General features: G+C 45.6%; 1 pseudogene; it reads left to right on the top strand.

Annotated features, from left to right (window-relative positions):
• The first annotated feature begins 14,084 nt into the window (after positions 1-14,084).
• Positions 14,085-14,203, top strand: LOC147732386 (5S ribosomal RNA; annotated as a pseudogene).
• Positions 14,204-14,472: the final 269 nt, after the last annotated feature.

Here is a 14,472-nt window from a genome sequence, read left to right as displayed (position 1 = left end):
TGGTATTTGGAGTATATGTTGCATTGAATGCAGTGTAATTATGTGGCGTGTAATAATGTGGCACTTAGTGGCATTATGAGGAGTGTATGTTGTATTCAGTAGAGTGTCATTGTGTGGCGTGTAATTATGTGGCACTGAGTGGTATTGTTTGGAGTGTATTTTGCATTGTAATTATGTGGCATATAATTATGTGGCACTGAGTGGTTTTTTGTGGAGTGTAAGTTGCATTCAGTAGAGTGTAATTGTGTGGTGTGTAATTATGTGGCACTGAGTGGTATTTTTTGGAGTGTATGTTGCATTGAGTGCAGTGTAATTATGCAGCATATAATTATGTAGCACTGAGTGGTATTGTGTGGAGTGTGTGTTGCATTCAGTAGAGTGTAATTATGTGGAGTTTAATTATGTGGCACTGAGTGGTATTGTTTGGAGTGTAAGTTACATTGAGTGCAGTGGAAATATGTAGCTTATAATTATGTGGCACTGAGTGGTATTGTGTGGAGTGTGTGTTGCATTCAGTAGACTGTAATTATGTGGCGTGTAATTATGTGGCGTGTAATTATGTGGCACTGACTGGTATTTGGAGTGTATGTTGCATTGAGTGCAGTGTAATTATGTGGTGTGTAACTATGTGACACTGAGTGGTATTTGGAGTGTATCTTGCATTGAGTGCAGTTTAAGTATGTGGTGTGTAATTATGTGGCACTGAGTGGTATTTGGAGTGTATGTTGCGTTGGGGGCAGTGTAATTAGGTGGCGTGTAACTATGTGGCACTGAGTGGTATTTGGAGTGTATGTTGTATTGAGTGCAGTGTAATTATGTGATGTGTAATTATGTGACACTGAGTGGTATTTGGAGTGTATGTTGCATTGAGTGCAGTGTAATTATGTGGCGTGTCATTATGTGGTGCTGAGTGGTATTGTTTCGAATGTATGTTGCATGTAGTGCAGTGTAATTATGTGGCATGTCATTATGTTGCACTGAGTGGTATTTGGAGTGTATGTTGCGTTGAGTGCAGTGTAATTATGTGGCGTGTAACTATGTGGCACTGAGTGGTATTTGGAGTGTATGTTGTATTGAGTGCAGTGTAATTATGTGACGTGTAATTATGTGACACTGAGTGGTATTTGGAGTGTATGTTGCATTAAATGCAGTGTAATTCTGTGGAGTGTAATTATGTAGCACTGAGTGGTATTTGGAGTGTATGTTGCATTGAGTGCAGTGTAATTATGTAGCATATAATTATGTAGCACTGAGTGGTATTGTGTGGAGTGTGTGTTGCATTCAGTAGAGTGTAATTATGTGGAGTTTAATAATGTTGCACTGAGTGGTATTGTTTGGAGTGTATGTTGCATGTAGTGCAGTGTAATTATATAGCGTGTAAATATGTGGCACTGAGGGGTATTCGGATTGTATGTTGCATTGATCGCAGTGTAATTATGTGGTGTGTAGTTATGTGGCACTGAGTGGTATTGTCTGGAATGTATGTTGTATTCAGTAGTGTGTAATAATGTGGCGTGTTATTATGTGGCACTGAGTGGTATTGTGTGGAGTGTGTGTTGCATTCAGTACAGTGTAATTATGTGACACTGAGTGGTATTGTTTGGAGTGTAAGTTACATTGAGTGCAGTGGAAATATGTAGCTTATAATTATTTGGCACTGAGTGGTATTGTGTGGAGTGTGTGTTCCATTCAGTAGACTGTAATTATGTGGCGTGTAATTATGTGGCACTGAGTGGTATTTGGAGTGTATGTTGCATTGAGTGCAGTGTAATTATGTGGTGTGTAACTATGTGGCAGTGAGTGGTATTTGGAGTGTGTGTTGCATTGAGTGCAGTGTAATTATGTGATGTGTAATTATGTGGCACTAAGTGGTATTTGGAGTGTATGTTGCATTCAGTGCAGTGTAATTATCTGGCGTGTAACTATGTGGCCCTGAGTGGTATTTGGAGTATATGTTGCATTGAATGCAGTGTAATTATGTGGCGTGTGATTATGTGGCACTTAGTGGCATTATGAGGAGTGTATGTTGAATTTTCTAACCTGCACGCATCTCTCACCCTCCTGAGGCGGAAGCCGGGAGGTCTCTAGTATTCTTAAAATCTTAATCTGTTTTTAACGAACTGAAACTGCGGAAAATTGTATTTTTGTGCACCTGATTGTAATAGGTGTTTGCGACCCCCCTGTTGACCCCCTTGCGCTAAAACAGTATTTGAACCCCTGCTTTCCGAATCGGACCTGCTCTCGGCCGAGTATCGACGCCGAGAGCAGAGTACCGGTTTTGGCGGCCATCTTAGGTCAGGCAGCTATTTGTGACGCGATTTCAGGCGCCATAAAAACGGGCAGAGATGACTCCGCGCAGCGGACGCGATCAGCGGGAGCGCCGGATCTGCGCCGGAGTCGTGCCAGAGTCCTGCCCGTCTGCGCCCGTCCGCGCACGACCGGCCATAGGGCATAGGGACTCTGGTACTCGCATCAGCTACTCCTCTGGGGATCTCCTAGTATTGCAATCCGGCAGCCATGCACTTTCACCTGTTATATATGCCACGTTGGAGGAACTTAACATTCTGTACAGACCCAGTAGTAAGATTCCTCACCCTTCACCCCCCCTTAAGCTAGCTACCCTTAATACCAGGTCATTGCAGAAACATCATCTAGAAATCTATACTCTCTTACAGGACGAGACTATCGATTTCCTGACACTCACTGAAACCTGGCTGAGCGATGCCTCTTCCCCGGATATCATCGCCGCCCTTCCTAGTGGATATGATATGATCTGGCACAACCGACCAGAGGGGGTCCGAGGGGGGGGTGTAGCAACGATCTTCAAAAAGCAGTTCACGGTAACCAAAATCTTATCGGAGACTATAAGTACCGTCGACATCCTAGGGATAAAAATTACCATGAATAATTCCTGTTTTACCATCTTAACAGTGTATTGCCCACCCCAAAGCACCTCGAAATTCAACGACCTTTTTCTTCCTATACTATCAGATTTATGCACACGCTATAAAAACATCCTGGTAACTGGGGATTTCAATATCCACTGGGATAAAAGCGATCAAGATCCGCTAGCACAGAAACTACAGACTACTATGACCGCCTTTGGTTTAGTACAACTTGTGGAAGCTCCTACCCACAAAAAAGGCCATATCCTCGACCTTATCTGGTCCTCTATGCCAAAGGTGACCATTACAAGTATTACACCCTGTATTTGGTCGGATCACCATTTAATACTGTACAACGTTCCGCTAAATAATATCCAGGCTAAACTCCCTTTAAAAACCAAAAATGTACGCCAATGGAAAAAAGTAAACTCTGACACCTTGGCCAAAACTCTGCCCAAATACAAACAGGCTTCCATAGTCTTTCAAGGTGGCTCTGACCTTGACTCAATGTATGATGCAATTACGACTACTCTCAAGAAATCAATCGATGAGTTAGCCCCCGAAAAGGTACAAAGAGTAAAAGGTGTTGAGAAAGGAGCCCCTTGGTTCACCCAAAACCTACGTGAACACAAAAGAAAACTCCGTTGCCTCGAAAGAGGCTGGAGGAAATCCAAAAAGGACACTGATAGGGAACTATATAGAATGTCGCTTCAAACATACAAAAAGCTTATCGTCTTAGCTAAAAAGGACTATTATGAGACACGTATAAACAATGCCACAAACATTCAGAGAGAAACCTTTCAAATCTTGAAAGAGTTAAGTGTGAAGGAGGAAAAGAATGACATCTCGATCAACTGTGATACCTTTCAGGGATATTTCCTTGAAAAAGTTGCGATTATCTTGTCTGATATTAAGAAGGATAATCCAGTCTCACACATCGAACAACTACCCCCTCTAAATCCTCCAAATCTTATTCTTACCAGTTTCCCTGAAATTGACCCTACCACCCTGACACAACTGGTGGCATCCATTAAGTCAGGCTCACCTGCTGACCCGTGTCCACCCGATATCCTCCGACTAGCAATCCCGATCCTAGAAGATCAGATCTTACACCTTCTGAACACCTCACTAGCGACTGGCGCATTACCTACCTCCTTTAAAGAGGCACGCGTCAGACCCCTGTTAAAAAAGCCCGGGGCAGATCCATCCAGCCTGAAGAACTACAGACCTATTTCTCAGCTGCCATTTCTGTCAAAAGTGTTGGAACAGCACGTGCTAAAATCTCTGTCATCCCTCCTGGAATCTCACCATCTTCTCCAGGAGAGGCAGGCTGGCTTTCGGGCCCACCATAGTACAGAATTGGTAATGTTGTCTGTACTGGATGAGCTCAGATGCATGGCTGACAGCAAAAATCCAAGCGCCCTGATATTACTAGACCTTTCAGCGGCGTTTGATACTGTCAGCCATGCATTGCTCCTGGGCAGACTGACTCGGCTCGGGATAGGAGAGCGAGCCCTCGAATGGCTAACAGCCTTCCTATCTGGGAGGACGCAGAGAATCCAGGTTGCAGATCAGGTCTCCGGTGAGGGTGTTTTATCTTGCGGAGTCCCGCAGGGCTCCGCGCTCTCTCCACTCCTATTCAATCTGTACCTGCAGCCATTGATAGAGTCCCTGGCAAATATGAACTGTAAAGTTTTTAACTATGCCGACGATACTCAGCTGCTGCTGAGTATCGACAATACATCATCAGCTCAGTCCACAGCCCAAGACATACTGCGATTTACAGTGAACTGGATGTCGTCCAACTTACTGAAAATCAATCCAGACAAAACAGAGGTTCTTGTAGTTTCAACCTTGACCTCTCCCTGGAACGATCTGTTTTGGCCACAAGAACTCAGACCCACTCCAAGACCCTGTCCTAGTGTTAAGAGCCTCGGCATGAAGATCGATCAGGAACTCTCGATGGCTAACCAAGTGTCTGCTGTAGTTGGTTCTTGTACTAACCTAATCAGGAAATTGCGGAAGCTTGTTCCCTTACTCTCATGGAATATGCTACGAACCATTGTCTCGGCTACAATAGTGTCGAGAATTGATTATGGCAATGCGCTATATCTTGGCCTCCCAAAAAACCTATCCAATCGTCTTCAGGTTACTCTGAATGACGCAGCACGCCTGATATTTCGTGTGCCAAGGCGGACTCATGCCTCCCCCTTGCTCTACAGGCTTCATTGGTTGCCTGTGGTGCAAAGAGTTGAGTTTAAGAGCTTGTGCATCTGTCACAAAGCAATCCATGGACAGGCGCCAGCCTATATAAAAGAGAGACTTGAATTATACAAACCCAAGCGCGCCCTACGATCCTCCGGTTCCTTTCTGCTGTCCTGCCCACGCTTTAAGCTGGCAACCAAAGGAGGCAGAGCTTTTTCAGTTCAGGCTCCGATAATCTGGAATAAGCTACCGGAGGTGCTTCGTAGAGAGCCCAACCTTCTCCACTTCAGGAAGTCTTTGAAGACTCTACTCTTCAAAGATGCATTTACTTCCTAGTTTCTGGCATTCTAGAATCTCTCTATACTCATCGTGCTTCTTGTTGCTGCACTTGGTTAGTAGCGCTTTGAGACCTGTCGGTGAGCAGGCGCGATATAAAACCCAGTACAAATACAAATACAAATTCAGTAGAGTGTCATTGTGTGGCGTGTAATTATGTGGCACTCAGTGGTATTGTTTGGAGTGTATTTTGCATGGTAATTATGTGGCATATAATTATGTGGCACTGAGTGGTTTTTTTGTGGAGTGTAAGTTGTATTCAGTAGAGTGTAATTGTGTGGTGTGTAATTATGTGACACTGAGTGGTATTTTTTGGAGTGTATGTTGCATTGAGTGCAGTGTAATTATGTGAAGTGTAATTATGTGGCACTAAGTGGTATTTGGAGTGTATGTTGCATTCAGTGCAGTGTAATTATGTGGCGTGTAACTATGTGGCACTGAGTGGTATTTTTTGGAGTGTATGTTGCATTGAGTGCAGTGTAATTATGTAGCATATAATTATTTAGCACTGAGTGGTATTGTGTGGAGTGTGTGTTGCATTCAGTAGAGTGTAATTATGTGGAGTTTAATCATGTGGCACTGAGTGGTATTGTTTGGAGTGTAAGTTACATTGAGTGCAGTGGAAATATGTAGCTTATTATTATGTGGCACTGAGTGGTATTGTGTGGAGTGTGTGTTGCATTCAGTAAACTGTAATTATGTGGCGTGTAATTATGTGGCGTGTAATTATGTGGCACTGAGTCGTATTTGGAGTGTATGTTGCATTGAGTGCAGTGTAATTATGTGGTGTGTAACTATGTGACACTGAGTGGTATTTGGAGTGTATGTTGCGTTGAGTGCAGTGTAATTATGTGGCGTGTAACTATGTGGCACTGAGTGGTATTTGGAGTGTATGTTGTATTGAGTCAGTGTAATTATGTGGCGTGTAATTATGTGGTACTTAGTGGCAGTATGAGGAGTGTATGTTGTATTCAGTAGAGTGTCATTGTGTGGCGTGTAATTATGTGGCACTGAGTGGTAATGTTTGGAGTGTATTTTGCATTGTAATTATGTGGCATATAATTATGTGGCACTGAGTGGTTTTTTGTGGAGTGTAAGTTGTATTCAGTAGAGTGTAATTGTGTGGTGTGTAATTATGTGGCTCTGAGTGGTATTTTTGGAGTGTATGTTGCATTAAGTGCAGTGTAATTATGTAGCATATAATTATGTAGCACTGAGTGGTATTATGTGAAGTGTGTGTTGCATTCAGTAGAGTGTAATTATGTGGCGTGTAATTATGTGGCACTGAGTGGTATTTGGAGGGTATGTTGCATTGAGTGCAGTGTAATTATATGGTGTGTAACTATGTGACACTGAGTGGTATTTGGAGTGCATCTTGCATTGAGTGCAGTTTAAGTATGTGGTGTGTAATTATGTGGCACTGAGTGGTATTTGGAGTGTATGTTGCGTTGGGCGCAGTGTAATTATTTGGCATGTGATTATGTGGCACTGGGTGGTATTCGGAGTGTATGTTGCATTGAGTGCAGTGTAATTATGTGGCATGTCGTTATGTGGTGCTGAGTGGTATTGTTTGGAATGTATGGTGCATGTAGTGCAGTGTAATTATGTGGCGTGTCATTATGTGGCACTGAGTGGTATTTGGAGTGTATGTTGGGTTGAGTGCATTGTAATTATGTGGCGTGTAACTATGTGGCACTGAGTGGTATTTGGAGTGTATGTTGTATTGAGTGTAGTGTAATTATATGATGTGTAATTATGTGACACTGAGTGGTATTTGGAGTGTATGTTGCATTAAATGCAGTGTAATTCTGTGGAGTGTAATTATGTAGCATTGAGTGGTATTTGGAGTGCATGTTGCATTGAGTGCAGTGTAATTATTTGGCGTATAATTATGTGGCACTGAGTGGTATTTGGAGCGTATGTTGCGTTGAGCACAGAGTAAATATGTAGTACATAATATGTGGTACTGAGTGGTATTTTGAGTGTATGTTGCACTGAGTGCAGTGTAATTATGTGGTTTGTAATTATGTGGCACTGAGTGGTATTTGGAGTGTATGTGGAATTGAGCTCAGTGTAATTATGCAGCATATAATTATGTGGCACTGAGTGGCATTATGAGGAGTGTATGTTGTATTCAGTAGAGTGTAATTTTGTGGCGTGTAATTATGTGGCACTGAATGGTATTGTTTGGAGTGTATGTTGCATTGCAAATATGTAGCATATAATTATGTGGCAATGAGTGGTATTGTGTGGAGTGTATGTTGTATTCAGTCGAGTGTAATCATGTGGTGTGTAAGTATGTGACAATGAGTGGTATTGTTTGGAGTGTATGTTGCATTGAGTGCAGTGTAATTATGTAGCATATGATTATGTAGCACTGAGTGGTATTGGGTGGAGTGTGTGTTGCAGTCAGTAGAGTGTAATTATGTTGCATTTATTTATGTGGCACTGAGTGGTATTGTTTGGAGTGTATGTTGCATGTAGTGCAGTGTAATCATGTGGTGTGTAATTATGTGGCACTGAGTGCTATTTGGATTGTACGTTGCGAATAGGTGCAGTGTAAATATGTAGCACATAAGTATGTGGCACTGAGTGGTATTTGGAGTGTATTTTGCTTTGAGTGCAGTGTAATTATGTAGCATATAATTATGTAGCACTGAGTGGTATTGTGTGGAGTGTGTGTTGCATTCAGTAGAGTGTAATTATGTGGAGTTTAATAATGTTGCACTGAGTGGTATTGTTTGGAGTGTATGTTGCATGTAGTGCAGTGTAATTATGTAGCGTGTAAATATGTGGCACTGAGGGGTATTTGGAGTGTATGTTGCATTGATCGCAGTGTAATTATGTGGTGTGTAATTATGTGGCACTGAGTGGTATTGTCTGGAATGTATGTTGTATTAAGTAGTGTGTAATAATGTGGCGTGTTATTATGTGGCACTGAGTGGTATTGTTTGGAGTGTATTTTGCATTGTAATTATGTGGCACATAATTATGTGGCACTGAGTGGTTTTTGTGGAGTGTGAGTTGCATTCAGTAGAGTGTAATTGTGTGGTGTGTAATTATGTGACACTGAGTGGTATTGTTTGGAGTGTATGTTGCATGTAGTGCAGTGTAATAATGTAGCGTGTAAATATGTGGCACTGAGGGGTATTTGGAGTGTATGTTGCATTGATCGCAGTGTAATTATGTGTTGTTTAATTATGTGGCACTGAGTGGTATTGTCTGGAATGTACGTTGTATTCAGTAGTGTGTAATAATGTGGCCTGTTATTATGTGGCACTGAGTGGTATTGTGTGGAGTGTGTGTTGCATTCAGTAGAGTGTAATTATGTGGCACTGAGTGGTATTGTTTGGAGTGTAAGTTACATTGAGTGCAATGGAAATATGTAGCTTATAATTAGGTGGCACTGAGTGGTTTTGTTTGGAGTGTGTGTTGCATTCAGTAGACTGTAATTATGTGGTGTGTATTTATGTGGCACTGAGTGATATTTGGAGTGTATGTTGCATTGAGTGCAGTGTAATTATGTGGCGTGTAACTATGTGGCAATGAGTGATATTTGGAGAGTGTGTTGCATTGAGTGCAGTGTAATTATGTGATGTGTATTTATGTGGCACTAAGTGGTATTTGGAGTGTATGTTGCATTCAGTGCAGTGTAATTTTGTGGCGTGTAACTATGTGGCACTGAGTGGTATTTGGAGTATATGTTGCATTGAATGCAGTGTAATTATGTGGCGTGTAATAATGTGGCACTTAGTGGCATTATGAGGAGTGTATGTTGTATTCAGTAGAGTGTCATTGTGTGGCGTGTAATTATGTGGCACTGAGTGGTATTGTTTGGAGTGTATTTTGCATTGTAATTATGTGGCATATAATTATGTGGCACTGAGTGGTTTTTTGTGGAGTGTAAGTTGCATTCAGTAGAGTGTAATTGTGTGGTGTGTAATTATGTGGCACTGAGTGCTATTTTTTGGAGTGTATGTTGCATTGAGTGCAGTGTAATTATGCAGCATATAATTATGTAGCACTGAGTGGTATTGTGTGGAGTGTGTGTTGCATTCAGTAGAGTGTAATTATGTGGAGTTTAATTATGTGGCACTGAGTGGTATTGTTTGGAGTGTAAGTTACATTGAGTGCAGTGGAAATATGTAGCTTATAATTATGTGGCACTGAGTGGTATTGTGTGGAGTGTGTGTTGCATTCAGTAGACTGTAATTATGTGGCGTGTAATTATGTGGCGTGTAATTATGTGGCACTGAGTGGTATTTGGAGTGTATGTTGCATTGAGTGCAGTGTAATTATGTGGTGTGTAACTATGTGACACTGAGTGGTATTTGGAGTGTATCTTGCATTGAGTGCAGTTTAAGTATGTGGTGTGTAATTATGTGGCACTGAGTGGTATTCGGAGTGTATGTTGCATTGAGTGCAGTGTAATTATGTGGCATGTCGTTATGTGGTGCTGAGTGGCATTGTTTGGAATGTATGTTGCATGTAGTGCAGTGTAATTATGTGGCGTGTCATTATGTGGCACTGAGTGGTATTTGGAGTGTATGTTGCGTTGAGTGCAGTGTAATTATGTGGCGTGTAACTATGTGGCACTGAGTGGTATTTGGAGTGTATGTTGTATTGAGTCAGTGTAATTATGTGGCGTGTAATTATGTGGTACTTAGTGGCAGTATGAGGAGTGTATGTTGTATTCAGTAGAGTGTCATTGTGTGGCATGTAATTATCTGGCACTGAGTGGTAATGTTTGGAGTGTATTTTGCATTGTAATTATGTGGCATATAATTATGTGGCACTGAGTGGTTTTTTGTGGAGTGTAAGTTGTATTCAGTAGAGTGTAATTGTGTGGTGTGTAATTATGTGGCACTGAGTGGTATTTTTTGGAGTGTATGTTGCATTAAATGCAGTGTAATTATGTAGCATATAATTATGTAGCACTGAGTGGTATTGTGTGAAGTGTGTGTTGCATTCAGTAGAGTGTAATTATGTGGCATGTAATTATGTGGCACTGAGTGGTATTTGGAGGGTATGTTGCATTGAGTGCAGTGTAATTATGTGGCGTGTAATTATGTGGCACTGAGGGGTATTTGGAGTGTATGCTGCATTGAGTGCAGTGTAAATATGTGGTGTGTAACTATGTGACACTGAGTGGTATTTGGAGTGTATCTTGCATTGAGTGCAGTTTAAGTATGTGGTGTGTAATTATGTGGCACTGAGTGGTATTGTGTGGAGTGTGTGTTGCATTCAGTAGACTTTAATTATGTGGCATGTAATTATGTGGCACTGAGTGGTATTTGGAGTGTATGTTGCATTGAGTGCAGTGTAATTATGTGGTGTGTAACTATGTGGCAGTGGGTGGTATTTGGAGTGTGTGTTGCATTGAGTGCAGTGTTATTCTGTGACGTGTAATTATGTGGCACTAAGTGGTATTTAGAGTGTATGTTGCATTCAGTGCAGTGTTATTATGTGGCGTGTAACTATGTGGCCCTGAGTGGTATTTGGAGTATATGTTGCATTGAATGCAGTGTAATTATGTGGCATGTGATTATGTGGCACTTAGTGGCATTATGAGGAGTGTATGTTGTATTCAGTAGAGTGTCATTGTGTGGCGTGTAATTATGTGGCACTCAGTGGTATTGTTTGGAGTGTATTTTGCATTGTAATTATGTGGCATATAATTATGTGGCACTGAGTGGTTTTTTGTGGAGTGTAAGTTGTATTCAGTAGAGTGTAATTGTGTGGTGTGTAATTATTTGACACTGAGTGGTATTGTTTGGAGTGTAAGTTACATTGAGTGCAGTGTAATTATGTTGCATATAATTATGTAGCACTGAGTGGTATTGTGTGGAGTGTGTGTTGCATTCAGTAGAGTGTAATTATGGAGTTCAATTATGTGGCACTGAGTGGTATTGTTTGGAGTGTAAGTTACATTGAGTGCAGTGGAAATATGTAGCTTATTATTATGTGGCACAGAGTGGTATTGTGTGGAGTGTGTGTTGCATTCAGTAGACTTTAATTACCTCCTCGTTAGTCTTCCTCGCCCCCTGAGTTACATAGTGAGCTTCAGCTCCACAACAGAACCCTCCAAAGCAAAAAGAAACCACCTCCCACCCCCTCCCAACATGGCCGACCAGTCCCACCTGACCTCTATAAGAGGCGGGCCGGCCCAACCAATCAGCCTGTTTTTTTTGTTCTGCACGATTCTCTCCAGAGCACTGTTCAGGTAAGATGGGCCGGCGTGAGCTGGCCCTTGGGGTTTAGGGTGGAGGACCTGCTCTAGCGGTCCCTAGTGCCTTAGGCCTACTAATCCCCCCCCTCTTCCTTCCCCCGGTCCTGTGGGGCCGGTTAGGTGCTGCTATAGCGTGCCATGGGTCTACAGGGGGGGGGGGGGCGGCCGGGGATGATGGGGTGTTTAGTCATTCCCTGGTTCCCCAGGTCGTTACTGAGGAGCCCTGGCCACTATGTGGGCATTTGGGTCCTACGCAGCAGATTCCTTCGTGTGTATGCTCATATGTGTGTGCTGGTCTCCTGCTCACAAACGCAGCTGTTGTAAGTGACCTGAATCTAACATTCTTGCTGTCTAATGAGTTGCACAGGATATTGGACTCGAGCTGCTCCCCTGTCTGCCGGCAGTTTGTCGATCACGACATGTATTATTGCTGCGGTAGGGGGATGAATTGAGAGGGCTGGCTAGGCGTGCCAGTTTCCGCCTCTCCCGTAGAGAAATTATCAATTACATACATTTTTTTACGGGCAGGGCATTTGCCGGCTCTGGGCTTCCGTGGTGGTGGCTCAGTGGTTAACGTAGCTGGGGCCATGCCTGGAGCGGCAGCGCCCCGGCAAGACGGGCGTAATCACTGGACGCGCAGCGTGTGTTACCCGGCCTCGAGGCGCTAACGCTCCCTCACGGAGGTGTTGGGTTTCTGCCCGTTCCGGTTTCGACGGTCCTTCCTGATCACGGATGGCCTACCTTGCCTGTCGACGGGTCCTCGGGGGCTCCGCTGTCTGCCGGGTGCTCTCTCCGCGGCTGCTGTGCGCCGCCGCCTCCCAGCGTGTCTTTTGGCCCTACGGGCCGCGGCGGTTTACGGAGCTGAGGTTTACTCCGAACGCCCCCCGCCCCCCGGGGGCGGGGATTGGCTGCGCGGCATTCCCCGGCTGTCTCAGTTGGGGGAGTGTTAGACCGACCATCTAGGGTCCCTGGTTCAATCCCAGGTTTCGGCACTGACGGGAGGTTCCTAGTTTCTCACGAAGTAGGTCTGGGAAGCAGCTGTGGTACTTTTAACGCTGCGTGCAACCAAGGAGCTATAGCTCAGAGGTACGGCTTGTTCCTTTGGTGGGGACAGCCCTCACAGGCCAGGGTTCGAATCCTGCCAGGTCAGTAGAATTATCCCAGGGGGGGTAATTTTCAAGACTGTGATTTAGGGCGCGTCTGTCTCCTCCTCGAAGGGTCCGGGGTTCATTCCTCGGTGAGGGCAATTTTTTATTTCTTTGCTGCGTCACTGGCACGATGTGGTTGCTGTTTCACTGCTGTTGATGTGTCCGGCCCAGCATGGTCTGGCTGTCGCAGGCAACACAATGTTTGGTGTTAGCATTGTTTGATGTGGCGTTTACTACTGACAGTTGGAGTACGGACTTTGGTGCTGACAAACCACGGTTCGGTCCTCGGGGTCGAATGCACATCCTGTACGTCTGAGCTACTGTCTTACTTTCCTTGTGTAAATTTGAACAAGGTGTCCTGTCCTGCTTCTCTGTGGTTCACTGGCGCGACCTATGCGTGCGCGGTGCGACGTAGGGTCAGATCCCTTGTGTCTGTTTTCCCATTCTGACGCCCTGGCTCGTCCTAGGCCGTCCGGTTGCTCCGGACCCGAGGAGTTTGAGTGGCCGGGTGGCTGGCCTTCTGGTCTCCTTGGGGGGGGGAAGATGGATCCCGTCTGTCTCCATCTGCGGGGTCTCCCTGTTTGCCGACGCTTGCCCTTCTGGCCTTGTGCGGCGGGGGCCCCTTGACCCCTCCTCGCCTCGTCTACCTCTCGTCCAGAGGGGGGGTGGCCCGAGGGTTGGTGCAGCGGTCCCGGGCAGGCCCGGGCCCTGTAGGCGGTTCCACGCCTCGACGGATCTTGGGGGTCGGTTGCGTCCCCGGTCCGGGGATTTCTAGGCCTCGGTGCCTAAACCGACCTGGATGTGGTGCAGTTCGGCAGGGCCCCTACGCAGGGAAGTCACGCGAGTGCGTGTTTTTTGTCCCGCGTTAGGGCGCGTATTTCCCTCGGCCGGCGGCGGGGGTATTCCCGGGTTTTTTCTCGGGGTGCGTTCTCTGCGCATGGCTCCGGTCTCCCGGCCTCTGTCTGCGTCCATTGTGCTGGGCGTTGGGGAGGTGGACTTGTCTCCTTTGCACGCTCGGACGCACTGCTGGGGAAGGATATGCGTCCCTGTCGACGGTGACGGCTTTTCCTTGGGGCCCGCTCCCCCGGACCTTCCTTCGGGCTCCCCATCCGCCTGTGGATCCGGGCCCGAGTTTCGGCTCCCCGGTCTTCCTTGGGTCGCCCCTAGGTTCTGGCTTTCGGCCCTCTCTCTCCTGGGGGTTCCCGGGGGCGGGGGGGGCCGTGGCCTCCATTTCGTCCCGTCTTGGGTCGCGGCTGTCCCCGGGGCGTTTGCCTTCTCGACGGCTACGGCCATACCACCCTGAAAGCACCTGATCTCGTCTGATCTCAGACGTTAAGCAGGGTCGGGCTTGGTTAGTACCTGGAAGGGAGGCCGCCTGGGTATTCCAGATGCTGTAGGCAGGGCGCCGTCCTTGGTCTCACTTGTTGGTTTGTCCGGACGCCTGGGGTCGGCCTGTGGGGCCGGCCGGCGACTGGGGGTTCCCTCTCTCAGGGGCAGGTACTTCCGTTGGCCTTGCCTCCCGGCCCGGGGGTGGGAGCTGTGCTCCTGGCCCGCCTGGGGGTTGTTCTTCGCCGGGTGTGGGTCTTGTCGCTCCCGGTCGGGAGGGGTGATTCCTCTCGGCCTCTTCTTTTTCGTGGACTTCACATCAGGCGGTGTCTCTCCTCCGTCG

Source organism: Lissotriton vulgaris, chromosome 2_1 (assembly GCF_964263255.1).
Source record: "Lissotriton vulgaris chromosome 2_1, aLisVul1.2, whole genome shotgun sequence".
Classification (NCBI taxonomy): Eukaryota; Metazoa; Chordata; class Amphibia; order Caudata; family Salamandridae; genus Lissotriton; species Lissotriton vulgaris.
The sequence above is the reverse complement of the archived record's forward strand: the minus strand, read 5'-3'. Positions and strand labels throughout refer to the sequence as shown.